The sequence below is a fragment of the Macrobrachium nipponense genome, chromosome 12 (genome assembly GCF_015104395.2).
Source record: "Macrobrachium nipponense isolate FS-2020 chromosome 12, ASM1510439v2, whole genome shotgun sequence".
NCBI classification, from domain to species: domain Eukaryota; kingdom Metazoa; phylum Arthropoda; class Malacostraca; order Decapoda; family Palaemonidae; genus Macrobrachium; species Macrobrachium nipponense.
In genome coordinates, this window is record NC_087205.1 from 105,280,288 (window position 1) to 105,295,171 (window position 14,884).

The 14,884-nt window shown below is 45.1% G+C and overlaps 1 protein-coding gene across 1 annotated transcript in view; it reads right to left on the minus strand.

Moving 5' to 3' along the window:
- Positions 1-14,884, minus strand: part of LOC135224908 (serine-protein kinase ATM-like) — a 93,819-nt gene that overhangs the window by 25,837 nt on the left and 53,098 nt on the right. The window lies entirely within an intron of this gene.

The following is a 14,884-nucleotide window of genomic DNA, read 5'->3' on the forward strand; positions in this document are numbered from 1 at the left end:
AATTAGGAAAACAAAATTTATAAAAAAAAAAGACGAAACAAAAATTGGAAAAAGGGCTTCATTTGATTGTTCTTGTCTTTCTGAGTTATATACCAAATTCCAATGTTATAGCTTTAAAACTAAGTGAGAAGATAGATTTTGAAGGTCAATAACTATAGTTTTGAGATACAGGCGTTCAAAGTTTTTCTTCGTATTTTAATAACGAGAATGTTAATAAACAATGATTATTATGAATGTATATTTCTTTCTTGTGTATTAATAAACCAAAACTATTTTATTTATCATAATTTAATCATAAATGATGATCCCTTTGCTCATATATCGTAGCCTGGGGCACTGCATCAAGCAAGACGGGGCACTCCTTCCTACGCAACTCTCTCTCTCTCCTTCACTAAATCGGCTTATTACAGCGAATTTTCTTCTTCTTTATGTTAGCTAGATGTTTGCCTAGTATTTTCCGTTTTGGCATGATGAAATTCTTGCCGAAACAAAGATAAGCAAACGTAAATGCAAGAGAATGTCAAGAGGTGAAATTGAAGTTGTACTCTCCCTTTTTATAAAAGACAATGTTAATAAAATCATGGTTATTATGGATTTCATATTCCTTTTTGGGTATTAATAAACCAAAATTATGTTATTTATCATAAATTAAGATCCTTTGCTCAAAGATCGTAGCCTGGGGGACAGTGTGACGTGTGCTTCAGGCAAGATGGGGGCGTTTACTTACTACGCAACCCTCCCTTTCTCTCTCTTCACTAACTACGCTAATATGACAATTTGTCGAAAATTGCATTTTTCCTAACTATACAAACCTGAGGTCCTTTAACAATAGGAAGTAGCTAGCGGCAGCTGGAACGGTCGTAAGCTTCGAACAAGGGGAGAACGGTAGTTAACTGCTTGTCCGACAGTCACGCGCCGCGCGACTGGGAGGTAAACAAATCACTTTTGCTTTTGGCCCATGCAAAATACGCAGAGTGAGGGGTGGCATGAGGAGGGACTATATGTAAAGGACCTCAGGTTTGTATAGTTAGGAAAAATGCAATTTTCGACAAATTGTCATTTGTTCCGATACGTAATACAAACCATCAGTCCTTTAACAATAGGAAGACTCACTTCTTGGTGGGAGGAATCTGAGTCTTTTGATGAACAGACTGGTGTTCGTCCATCCCTGGAATGCCTCCCTGGTCGTAAGAGCGAGGGAGGGATCCAAGCCTCTGTCCGATTGATCGGGGTGTGCACTGCAGGATCAATGGTCAGACCTCTGGGCCGAGTACTAAGAGAGAGGCAAGCGTATCTCTTCGTACCAGCAAGCAAGAACTTGTTCTTGTTTGCAAGAGGCAACATAAAGTATGGGTTGTCTCAAGCTGGCATCCACTTCCTCCCCCTTGTTGGAGGAAGTGGTGGATATACGCTCCTATCCCTAGTGAAAGGGATTAGGATGGGGCTCTGTTGAGTAGCTCACCTGCATCTTGTCCTTATCCAGCAGGGTGACGACCGTGTCCCCTCTAACCACAGGTACAGGGGAAGAAAAAGATGGGAAGAGGAGCCAGTCACACTCATTCACTCATCCATTCTTAAGGTCACACCAGGACTCGATGCTGTTCAGCCTGCGAGGGTCCTGGGTTCGCTACACAACGTGTTGAGCAGCCACCACGGGTCCCAAGGAAAAAAGAGCCAAGGACCTGTGGGCAATATCCCGAAGGTAGAAGGAAGGGCATGTGGTCTGGTTGGACCAGACCCCTGCCTTCAGTACCTGCGCCAAGGAGAAGTTCTTGCGGACAAGGCAGCATCTCCTTCGCATCGAAGGCGGTGAAGTCCATTAGGGAGGGGATTGTGAACGACTCGAACCAATCGTCAGGGACCGAAGGGTTCTGAGTCTTCGCTATGAAGTTCGGTACGAAATCGAGCGTCACGGATCCCCATCCCCTGGATGCTTGACTTCGCAGGAGAAGTCATGCAGTTCCTCAGAGGAAAAGAAGGAAATAGTCGCATGACCTATCCCTCTTCTCTACTTCGGTGATGTCCAGTACCCATACTGGTCTGTCCGTTAGCAACGAAGTCTCTCGCATCCTCCTATCCCCATGCAGCGAAGTTCTCGGTAGTGGGATAGGACATCGACACTCCATGGTGGGTGTCAATGGTATGGGTACTGTGACAAGCTATTAAAACGAAGTAATGGTTGCTTTGTAACAACCGAACTAAGTCACAGCGAGTTCGTAACTGACTCGGGCGCTCTGACAGCTGCCGACTGACTGCGTTCGGTAGGAGGCAAGTTGTCAAAGCATCCGAGTAAGTCACGTGACCTTCGCCTTTAAAGGGTTATGCCGAGAGACCAAACAAATAATGTATTTGTTTGTCACCAATGCCGGACAGCGAGGTGATGATTCTCTTAAGGCATGTGCCCAACAGGCGAAAGTCAATTGCCTTCTAGAGACGACCCGACGGTCCCTGAAGGTAAAACATCTCATGGTTGTTGAATCTCAGCTAAGGAGAAACAACACTATGTACCGTTGAAGACGAAGGTAGATATTGAATGCAACCTACGTCTTCACAGATGAATCGAGAGAAGGATCTCAAGATTCATAACCTGTGCTTACAAATGACTGAAAACGCTAACCGCTATTTCATTGCTGTCCGGTGAGAAGTCGTAGTTGCAATGAAAGCAGGGCGTTCTTCAGTAATGAAAACACAGGGGAAAGCCGCCTGAAGAACTACTTCTCATGGCTGAACATTTGGAAGTAGAGCTGTCAGGTCGGAGAGTGGCGATGTCTTCTGACACATCTTGTAATTCGGGTTGAACAATAGAACAATTGTACACCTACGAATACGAGATATTTTGAAGACAAACTCAGATGTCTGCAAAATCATTCGCATTATCGCAGTGCGATGCAGCGGGAGGGACTTGTACAGACTTCTGTTACCGTGCGGTAAACAGAAAGATGAAAGAGTCCAAGAGATATCTCTGTTGAAAATTCTCGCAATGTCGAAGGCGATGGAATCTAGCGTCACAGCAGTAGATGGTCCTTCATTATTGCGAGAATCCCCGTTAATCAGAGACCTAAGTCCATGATTGTTGGGCAGAGATACGGTTCGGTAGTCAATCAAAGCAGGGGAGAGAGAGACATACATGACCGTGAATCTCGGAGGCACCACCTGATACTGAGCTGCTATCAGGCAGTTCAATACGCAGTAGTTGAGCCTGAGCTCTCGCTGACTCGTCATCCTGAGTTGCAAGGTAATCCATTATTCCACGAAGGAATGCGTTCGGCTAGAACTACCAAGCATAAAATGATATGCTCGGGCAATTATATTTAGGCGAAACGAATTTCGGTAAATATAAAAGTTGAAATGGTGTTGTCGTGACAAAACCATAAGTATATAAAATTGAAACTGAAAACTCCTGGGAGGTTGCAGGCAACCCCGAGTTGCAGTTCAATTAGAATACTTCTCTTATAAGTCGCAATCCGTAGATTAACTAGGATATGCGCCTACCCCTCGGACAATTCACTGACTTAGTAGAATCATGTCGCGAGGTTAATATACGTAGTATATTTGTAGGATTCTGAACAACGATCTCCATCCTAAATTCTTTCCTTCAAGAAAACAAAATAAGGATTGGAGATCGACCACCTTCGTTCTCTATCAAAGAGAGTGAAGGAGAAGTCTTCCTCGAAGGAAAGCTTCAATGGTGAACAGAATACTAAGACGATAGTTCAAGCCAAACTGGATATTCCCGTCCGATCTCCTCTATTCCAGGTTGGTCGCCTACTGTGAGATAGTTTCTTTCAGCAGCAGTCTTCTTCCCAATGCTAGAAATTCCAGGAATTCGAGCATAGGCGAGGTTCCCGATTATCGTGTAACATATCGGGGATTCTCGTCTCGCTCACTTTGGACCGTGGTCTCGCGTAAGTGTTTGAAGATCGTAAAAAACTCGAACACTCTGAATGCGCTAGAAATTCCGTAGAATTCTAAGCAGTCTGCGAAACCCCCACCGAATTCGTCAAACGATATCGGCTGGTGGTCCTCTCGATTCCCGTAGAAATCGAGAATGGGGCAGGATTCCTCCTCAACGACCGGGGCTTACGTCAGGTAGGACCCGAAGGTCCCCCCGGTAGCGCAGTCCCGAACGTGGGATCCTACAAAGAAATCTCTGTAAGATCCCTCCCCTTTCCCTCGTAGCCGTAAGGAGAGAGGGAATGGGGGAGGAATTGGATACTCGCTCGCCTTCCCAGTGGAACTAGCAGTTGGAGAAGAGTAGGAGCAGCCATCGCCTTGCGGCGATGGCCTCTCAGAGTCTGGGAAAATGTATCGTCAGGAGAAAACGTTTTCCCGCGGAGGGTTACGAACTCTCACTGTAGGTAAGGGTCTGCCGCCACTGTGAACGTCGTCTGGGTGGGGCTGATCGACACCTGACAGGAGAGAGCCGATACCATCCTCCGACTCATTCCAGTCCTCGTCGAGGTCGAAACCTCTCAGGAGGACCGAAGGAGTATTTAAATACGGTGTCCGAAGACACGTACTAACGCCGCTGTCGCAGTAGAGGAGGTGGAAGTAGCTTGATCGACCGGCCAGAAACTGAGAGAGCCTTCTTGTCCGGAGACGAGAGACTCTGGTTCGAGACAGAATCGGCAAGCTCCGATCGCGGCAGACCCACCGTCGGTTTGGGTTCCCTCTCGGGCCCCACAAAACGACTCGAGCAGAGACGTGGGCTCTGCTGGTGGGTAGCGGCAATCCTTCCGCAAGGTCATTATGCTGACGAATCAGCTTAATGACTTCTGCAAATTCCTCTGTATCTAGGGAGTAACCGCGTCTTGCGGAGTAGGACGTCCAGTCCCTCCAACAAGAACAGATCCTGAGATACTCCTCCTTCAGAAAGAGGAACAGCGGCAGACCCCTGACGGTCGCCTCCAGCTACTTGCGCGTATGTCCTGGTCGGTCCTAGAACCGTGCCTGGTCCATACGGCGTCATAGCGGGATCGCGAGCGGCGCACCTCTCGCGATCACTCATAGGTACCTCGCTCCTCCCGGTGTAGCCCGAGGAGGTTGAAGGTACAGGAGAGGCAGACCTGACGCTCCCCCCTAGCTCGCTGGCAGGACCAGCGTGCTTGGAGGGCTGCTGCTGATCGTCAACCCGCGGTGGCAATCGAGCAGCAGGCCTAGCCTTGCCGCTCGCCTGGGGCGAGAGGCTCGGCCTCTGAGAACGTCGACGCTGATCTCTAGCGTCAGGCGGAGCTGTTGCTGGTTACCGTCTCCGCCCGGTCCCGATGGGAGCGGCGTCAGGTGACCTGCTAGGCTCGCTGTCGCGGTGAGACCGGCGAGCGTCCTCTCGGCGCGTCGAGCCGCTGGTACCAGCCGTGGCTGGTACCGACGGCCGCGGGACCCCTTCCTCGCCTCAACCCGTGGCTGGTCAGCGACCGTCACGTCAACCCGAGCAGCCAGCTGGTCGTGCTTGAGAGGCGTCCACTGGCCTGGCGAGAGTCGTCTGCACGACACTCGCCAGTCTTCTGCTCCGCGCTTCGGTCTTGGCGGCGAGCGAGCTCGGGTGTCAAGACTTTGGCTGGACGGTCTCCCGCGGGAGACCGTCCACTCGGTACTTCTCGCTAACGAGAAGCCGAGGCGGGATCCTGGTTTAGCGGCAGAACCGCTAGAACCAGGCGAGGAAGTGCCAGCCGAAGCTGGTATCCTCTGGTCCCCGTCTTCTTCTCCTTGGTAGAAGAAAAGACGGGCCCTGTTCCCGAGGGAGCAGGAGGACCAACAGAAAGAGCTCCCCGAATCGCCAGAGCGAGACGGGCCCTTAGAAGGTCCCGAAGGAGCCTTCTTAGGGGGAAAAAAAAAAACCCGGGTTACCAGCTGGTCGCTGCAAGAGCGGCCGCTGGCCTGGCAAGAGTCACCTGAGCGTCTCTCACCCACCTTCTGCTCCGTGCCGCGTCTTGGCGCCGAGCGAACTCTGGCGCCGAAACTTGGCTGCACGGTCTCCCGAGGGAGAACGTACACTCGGGATCTCTCGCGAAACGAGAGACCGAGACAGAACCTGGCGTAGCGCATCGCCGCTAGCACCAGGCGAGGAAGTACCAGCTAACCGATACTCCTCTGGTCCCCGTCTATCTCTTCCTTACGGAAGGGGAGACGGGCCCCGCTCCCGAAGGAGCAGGAGGACCAGCAGAAGGACCCCCCCGTCCCACCGGGGTGGGACGGGCCCTTAGAAGTTCCCGAAGGAGACTTCTTAGGGGGGAAGGCAGCCTTCTTCTTCTTCGGCTTATGGGCCTTAGAAGTCGAAGGGGAAGAGGCAGCAGCAGACGATGAAGACGAAGATGACAGCTTCCTCTTCTCCTCTTCCTCGTCAGCTCACGCAGGACAGTCGTCAGGTCCTCCATCCAGGCCGGAGCCGGGGCTATTGCCGAAGCAACACGGCCCGACTGCACCTGTCCGGAAGGACCTGGGACTGGGGAAGACACACCGTGGGCAGGACCAGCATGGACAGGCTCAGGAACCAGGAGCGACAGGAACAGCAACCAGCTCAGGAGCGGTAGACCCAGAAGGGACAGCCAAGCCAACAGCGGGAATCACATCAGCGGCAGGTACGGCAGGCCCAGCGATCGCCTCGTAGAATCATCGGCAGCCAGCGGAACCTGGGTACTGGCGGCCGGTCCAGGGGCGAGGGGCGACTGCTGGAACAGCGGAAGTCTGGGGCAGGCAACACGAAGAAAACAGGCGGCGGCGGCAACACCCCCTCGGTACGGCGGCGGCCCTAGTAGCGGCAGACGGCGTCACCGACACAGCATGGGGAGTGTAGACCAGGAGGGGGGGGGAGCAGCATAAGCGGCCGTGGTAGTAGTGGAGACCGCCCCAGACCTCGCTAGACGCTGCAGCAGCCCGTGGATGCTAGGCACGCCCTGCCGCCGCGGTGGTCCATACCTGTCCAAGGTCGTCTCCCACGGATGTAGCACCTGCGGTAACATAGATAGATTAGTAAGAGGGGTTCCCTCACGCACGGGGGGAAGGCATGCCCCACCCCGAACGCAAGGAAGACCCCAAATACAAAATACAACGAAGAAGCTGAGCGGGGGCAGGAAGGAAGACGAAGAATCGGATACCAAGGGAGTCGCGGGAGAGCTTTCCGACGACTTCCTGGCAGACCTTCGCTTCCCCTACCCCAGCACAGCAGTGAAAGTAATATGAAAATGAAAACAGAATACTGCCCTTGCGATTCACTTCATAGAACTTAAAGAAGGAAAAGATCAATTCCCGGGTAAGAACGGAAACTTGATCCAAATAATATGATGCTATCATAAAAAATATATATGAAAATGAAACAGAATACTGCACTTGCGATTTCACTTTCACATAAAATAATCGTAAGGATCAATTCCCGGGTAAGAACGAAAATTGATCCAAAATAAATTCATGCAAATAAATAAATGAAAATGAAAAGAATATTGCAATTGCGAATCCACTTTCATTGCATTCTATTATACAAAATAAAAGGCTCGTGTCGAGCGCAATCACACTCTCGGTAACGAACGCACAGGGCAAAAATATAATGAAAAGAGTACTTACATTTTCAATTACACACTTTCGCCCAAAATACATGACTCGGCGCGAGCGTGCCCGCCCTCGGCACCGAGACATAATTCGAGGTTCAATTCATGAAAAGAGAGGAAATCGCCGCATCTACGGCGATAGCTCCATGTTGGTTCATAATTAAGTAATGAAAATGAAAACAGTGTACTTACAGTTTCATTTTCAAGTCAAACAAACCATTAGTAGAAAACACAATATAAACAAAGCATACGACGATGAAGCGGGCAGAGAGCGATGACGAACACGTCCTTCACACCCGCGGCCGAAAGCAAAAGTGATTTGTTTACCGCGCGACTGTCGGACAAGCAGTTAACTACCGTTCTCCCCTTGTTCGAAGCTTACGACCGTTCCAGCTGCCGCTAGCTACTTCCTATTGTTAAAGGACCGATGGTTTGTATTACGTATCGGAACAAATTGCATATATTATGATATTCTGTAATCATATTATAGCGAATTTTCTTCGTCTTTATGTTAGCGAGATGTTTTCCTTGTCTTTTCCTCATTGGCGTGATGAAATTCTTGCCGAAACATAGATAAACACATGTAAAAGCAAGCGAATGTCAGAGAAGAAATTAGAACGGGTAGACTACTTGAGGTATGTGCTCGCACTGAATCATGGGATACTCCTCGAATCCCCTCTGCGACTCACGGAATCACTACAGATGCCATTTCTCACAATTTCTTTGACAATAATGATCAAAATTGACAATAACAGAAGAAATATTGCATTTTCTTGTATGGATGAATGTTTTAGGCTTATTGAGTTATGTTTACTAATTACCCTGTAACTACGAAAGTAGAGGAATTTTGACGAAATATTTTGTATACGTATTCTCAATTGCCATATGAAGCTCCATGAATTTTTTCATGACATTGCATTTTTTGCCCAATACCCCCATATATAAGGGTTCCAGCCGGCCCCCTTAAGATACGACGTGATTAGTTTCTATCTGTTTTAAAGCCGGTTTTAGTTTGCCCGACTTTATTCATTTTTTCCCTTTTTACTTTTTGTTTCTCTGGGTGTTCTCAGTGCGGGTGTGATCTGATAGGTGTGTGTAAGTTGTGAGAAGGAGAATTTTGCTACACCAACGGAAATTTCTTTGGGTTCTTGGAAGAGACAAAGGAAATGCCCTGAAATGATTGGGTTTCCTCGTTCAAGATTGTTAACATCAGTGTCTACAGATCCACATCCAGCATGTAGTAGGTGCAGAGAAAACGTATGTACTATTACTAATCCTTGTTCAGTTTGTCGTAGTTGGTCGGTGGAACAGTGGATGAAGTTTTATGGGAAGGGCCAATACAAAAGAAAGGAGACGACACCATCTTTGGATGACCAAGCGTTGTCGAATTCTTTTGTATCGGCAATACACCAGACTGCTCCATAAGTTTTGTCACCTGCTTTTGATATTTCCCATACTCCTTCAGTTTCTTCTAGCGATTCGTTATTGGAAACACCAGAAGGGGTTTTGGGTAATTTTATGCATAATTACGCTCCGTCATTTGTACGCAAGGGACTATACGGATTACATATTACTTCAACAAAAAAAGATAAAATCAACTTCTAATATATACTGAAATACAAATCACTGCACTAAGGTTCAAGTTATGTACAAGAACTAGTACACAAATGAGAAAGTTCTAACTGTCAAGAGGCAATCTGAATATGATTTACAGTTGTCTCCCAATATTAAGGGGGGGATGTGTACCACACCCACGGTGAATCAGCAAATACTGAAAACCCCTCTAAAATGCTTATAACGGCCTATTTTAATACTTCAAACACCCAATACTATATATAAAACTATCATCTTGTAACATATAGTCACAAATATATGAAAATACAGTAATTGCTGTGAAAAAAATCCATGAATAGGTGATTTTTAATAAATAATGAGGATGTGTGTTTCAGAGAAAAATCTGCGGATAACTGAAGCCATGATTACTGAACTGCAAAATAAGCGGGGATCGATTGTAGTTCACTTCAAGAGCTGATTCTTCACATCCATGAATTTAAACTAATCAACTTGTGCACTATTTTTTTTTATTCCCCTAACTGTATTTACATATATTTAATTTCTCAATTTTTCATTCCACAAACAGCATTAAAATTTATTTATCAATTAATAACTCAAACTACCGATTATATACTTTCATTTTATTCCTCTTACTTTTCCTTCATTCATCTTCCTTGTCATTCCTTTTATGATATTCACACAGTGTATACAAAACACCACACCATTTTCCATTACCCTGCACTTCTGTAGAGAATAAAACTGCTGTATAAATGTTGTTATATTTCTTTTCCAAAATATCACAATTTGTAGTAAATTGTATTTTTCCTAACTATACAAACCTGAGGTCCTTTAACATAAGGAATGTACTGACGCCGTAGCTGGAATTATGGCCGTTGAATATTGAACAAGGTGGTTAAGCAGTAACTACTGTCGGATGTAAACACTCCACTTTGCCTTCCGGCCCAGGTTCAGTTGAGGTGGGCATATCAGTAAAGGACCTCAGGTTTGTATAGTTAGGAAAAATACAATTTACGATAAATTGTGATTTGTTCTGATACGTAATACAAACCCTCGTTCCTTTAACATAAGGAAGACTCGCTGATTGGTGGGATGAATCTGAGTGAGCCTCTAGAACTGACTGGAGTTCTGCGCACCTAGGCTACTCCTCCTGGTCGTAAGAGCGAGGAGGAGTGCCCTGCTGCCTCTGACAACTTGATCAGAGTATAGGAGCTGCATGATCAAGAGACAGACTTCTGGGCCTTTTCAAAATGAGTGAGGAATCGTGACTCACCTGAAAAAGGGCTGTGAAGAATATTGGCGTCGGAGACATTAATGCAAAGTTCTGGGAAGGGTTTGCATTATTGTCAGTCACCTTCCTCCCCTTGCTAGAGGAAGGAGCGGGAATGCTTCTATGATTCTGATAAGAAACATAAAAAGGATGCTCTACGTGTAAGCTTACAGCATCAATCGTCCGACCAGCCAGTGTGAGTTCGAGTCCTATCCTCAACCCGAAGGACGAGGAATGGAGGGACTAGGCATGGAAGGGGGAGAGCCAGTCACTCTCGCATCCTTCTTACCTCTACAACTGCACACCATGGACGAGATGCAACTTGTCCTCTTGAAGGAGCTGGTTAGCAAACATAGCTTCCAAGCATCCACCACTGGTCCACGGAAATGAGGTTCCAAGGACCTGTGGGCAGTCCTGAAGGGAAAGAAAGATAAGGTCGCAATGACCTATCCATCTTCCTGTCCGACATATTCTTCGAAGTGATGTCCAGTACCCGTCTACTGGTCTATCCATCTGCAACGATGTCTCTTGCGGTCTCGTATCCCACTGCAGTGAAGTCTCTCGCAGTCTCGTATCCCACTGTGGCGAAGCCTATCACGGTCTCGTTGTCTCCGAAGTGGATAAAGACACAGACACTCCATGGTGGTTGCTGATAGTTATGGGTCCTGGAACACACCAGTAGGACGAAGTAATGGCTGATCTGGATCAACCGATACAAAGTCTACAGCGTAGCTCGTGACGGTCTCGGACGCTTCGACAGCTGCCGACTGACTGCGTTCGGTTGTGTGAGGCAAGCCATCCATGCATCAGAGGCGTAGTCACGTGAACCTCGCCTTTTGAGGGGTTATGCCGAGAGACCATACAAATCATCTATCTGTTGCCACCGATGCTGGAGGGCGAGATGATAATTCTCTCAAGGCATGTCCCCAACAGACGAAAGTCAATTGCCTTCTAGAGACCGAGGTGCCTGATGGCAAGACAGAAGTTCTCATAGTAGTTGAAACTCAACTAAGGAGAAACAATACTATGTGCTGTTGAAGACGAAGGTGATAGGTGAATGCAGACCTACGTCTTCACAGATGAATCGAGAGAAGTTAACTCTCAAGATTCTGAACGTAGAAAAGTCCCGCCGATGACACCAACCTGTGAAGACGGCTCAATCCCTGTTGTTTTACAGAGGACTGAAAACGCTAAACCGCTACTTCATTGCTGTTCGGTGATTGATTGATTGATTTATTAATTCTTACTGGCGTCGCAACGACGAGGTTATTGACGCCGTATCAGTTAAAAGGAATTGCAAAGGAAAAAGTCAATTAAAATGCTATATATGTTTTTATATAAATCTGTCAGAGAACTACAGAGAACCCAAAAACACACAAAATACCTATCTCACCTACACACCTATTTCAAATTAATTGTAAACAAAAAATACAAGCAACATAGGCACCCCGCAAACTTCCAAATTCTACAGAGTTCTGTCAAAATAAATAGATATTAAAAGTACTAAAACATTATATATGGTAATAGATATATCAATTGGAGGTAAATTTTATGTACATAAAAATTTCCTGATCTAAAAAGACTTAAAAGCAAATGATATACACTGACACATACTAACACATACACAAACTCAAACATCTTGACCAAACTAACCTAAATTTTTTCAAGAAGACCTGCTTCTCGAAGGTAAACTAAAAAGCTTATCCTCATTAAAATCTCTGCCTATAATGGCATCTAGTTTAAGATCCATTCTTCCAACTACGTTAAAATGACGGTTCCTTGCTGATATTAAGCTGGGGCATTCTACTATTAAATGTTTTACTGTGAGGGGAACAAGACAACTCCTCACAAAATGGTTCAGGGTCATTGTTCATTAAAAAACCCATGAGTAATCCGTGTGTGGGCCGATCCGTAACCTACATAATGCAGTCTCTTTCCGACGGTCTTCTAACATATAAAGCCAGGGGTTGATTACATCAGTGAGTTCTCTCATTTTATTATTACTCTCTATTGTCCAATAGAATTGCCAAACTGATTCTACAGTCTTTTTTAATTTCAGGAATGTAGTCTGAACAGGGAATTGCTATACTTTTTTTGGATTTTTGATGTACCTAACTTAGCCAATTCATCAGCTCGTTCATTTCAACAATACCAACATGTGAAGGAACCCAGCAGAGGTTAACTACCTTCTGTTTTTGTTTTAATAAAAAACAACCACTCTGTTATTTCCAGTACCACAGGTGTACTGGATTAAAAGATGCCAAAGCTTCCAAGGCACTCTTGGAATCACTAAAAATGGTAAAATTATCTCCTTCTAAAGTTACAATTTTCTTTAGGGCTGTTTAAAATGCTAAAAAAGTTCAGCAGTAAAAATAGAAGCACAACTTGGTAATGCACCACTAACACTACTGTCAGGGTATACCTACTCCAAACCCAACGCCTGCACCTGGATTTGGAGCCATCGGTAAAGAATTGCCTTGATTATCATGTTTTTCAGCATGGCAAAGGAATTTCTGCTTAAGAATATCACCTGAACAGTCTGCCTTGCAACCAGAAAACACCATTTACAATATTTCACAGAGGGCAACTTCCATGGAGGGAATCTTGAAAATTTGCTGGAATTACTTTTCCTTTTATACATTGAGCTCCTCTAATGCATATTTTACCCTGTATCCAAAAGGCTTTGGATATGAAGCATATTTTTCATAAATACAAAAATTGCCTTTAAAAACAGTATTGTAAGCTAAGGACTCAGGAGTTCTCTGTATGCGGTACCAATATTTCAAACAGGGTAAATTTTCGTTATCAGATCTAAGGGCAGTTCACCTGCATCACTAATAAACTAGATATTGGAGAGGATCTAAAGGCTCCTGTTGCAATTCTAATTCCCCCATGATGAACTTGCATTCAAAGTATCTAATCTCCTTGTCGTAGCTGATGAGTAGATTTCTGACCCATATGCCAATTTTGAAGCAACTATTGCTTTATAAACATGTAATAAGTGCTTTCTATCAGCCCCCCAATTTGTATGACCTAAGACTTTTAAAAACATCTAAGGCCTTCATGCATTTGACTTTGAGGCTCCTGAGATGGAGCTTCCATGTCAACCTGCTGTCAAAGATGAGGCCTAAAAACTTTGTTCCTGTACACATGCGAGTCTCTGTCCATTTAAAAACAGATCTGGGTCTGGATGAACCCCTCTGATACGGCAAAAATGCATAACAACTGTTTTGGCAGAGGAAAATTTAAAACCATGCTCAGCTGCCCAACTGTTAACTTTATTTATTACCAACTGGAGTTTTCGCTCTGCAACAGACATTTTAGATGCAGCACACGAAATAGATAAATCATCACACGAACATTGGTTGACATTACATCTTTTGGAATTTTTGAGGCTATCCCATTTATGGCTAAGGCAAACAGAGTGACACTTAACACACTTCCCTGTGGTACTCCTTCCTCTTGTTCTTTCAAATTAGACACAGTACTACCTACTCTGACTTTAAAATACGGTTTTTTAAAAACACTTTAATAAAAAGTGGTAGTTCTCCACGCAGACCAATTTCATGCAAGACTTTCATAATTCCATGCCTCCAGGTAGTATCATACGCCTTTTCTAGGTCAAAGAAAACCGCCACATAAGCTGCTTGGAAGCAAAATGCCTGACAAATTGCATTCTCCAAACGTATCAATACATCTGTGCAAGAATGCATACGGCGAAAGCCACACTGAGATGATGATATAATCTTCTTTGATTCTAAAAACCATACCAACCTTACCAACCCCTAAAATTTACCATTTTTTCCATAAGTTTACAAAAACAGGAAGTTAAAGCTATTGGTCTATAGCTTGTTAGGTGACAGGATGAATCTTTCCCTGGCTTAACAAAGGGTAAAACTGTTGCTATTTCCCAAACACTAGGGTAACCACTCTCCTTAAAAATTCTATAATAATACTTAAAATAAAAAATTTAGTTTCCTTTGAAGTATTCTTGATCATTTCATATAAAATTTCATCAGGTCCAGGTGCAGTGTTTTACTGTTACCAAGAGCAAATAAAAATTCCTCCATGGTAAAAGGCATATTATATGATTCAGATTTAAAAGAGGTAAAATCAATTGTTTCAGACTCTGCTAACACTCTCTCCCTGTAGAATGGAGAATTTTCATCCCTACTTGATATCATGCAAAATGTTCTGCAAAAACATTGCTTACAGCCTTTGAGTCTGTTATAAAGTCACGTTTACTTTTAAAAACTGGAAGGGGACTAGGATTGTACTTTCCTGCTATTTCTTAATAACTGTCCAGATCTTGCTCATAGGTGTTTTCCAGGTAATTGTTGATATAAAAAGTGCCCATGATTCTCGTCTCGCATGCTTTATTTGCCATCTGAATTTGGCTCGAGCCTTTTTAAAGGAGATCAAGTAGCATTCACAGCGATGTCTTCTGTACCTAGTATAAGCTGCTCTCATGGCTTTATGTCTTATTTTGCATTGAACATTC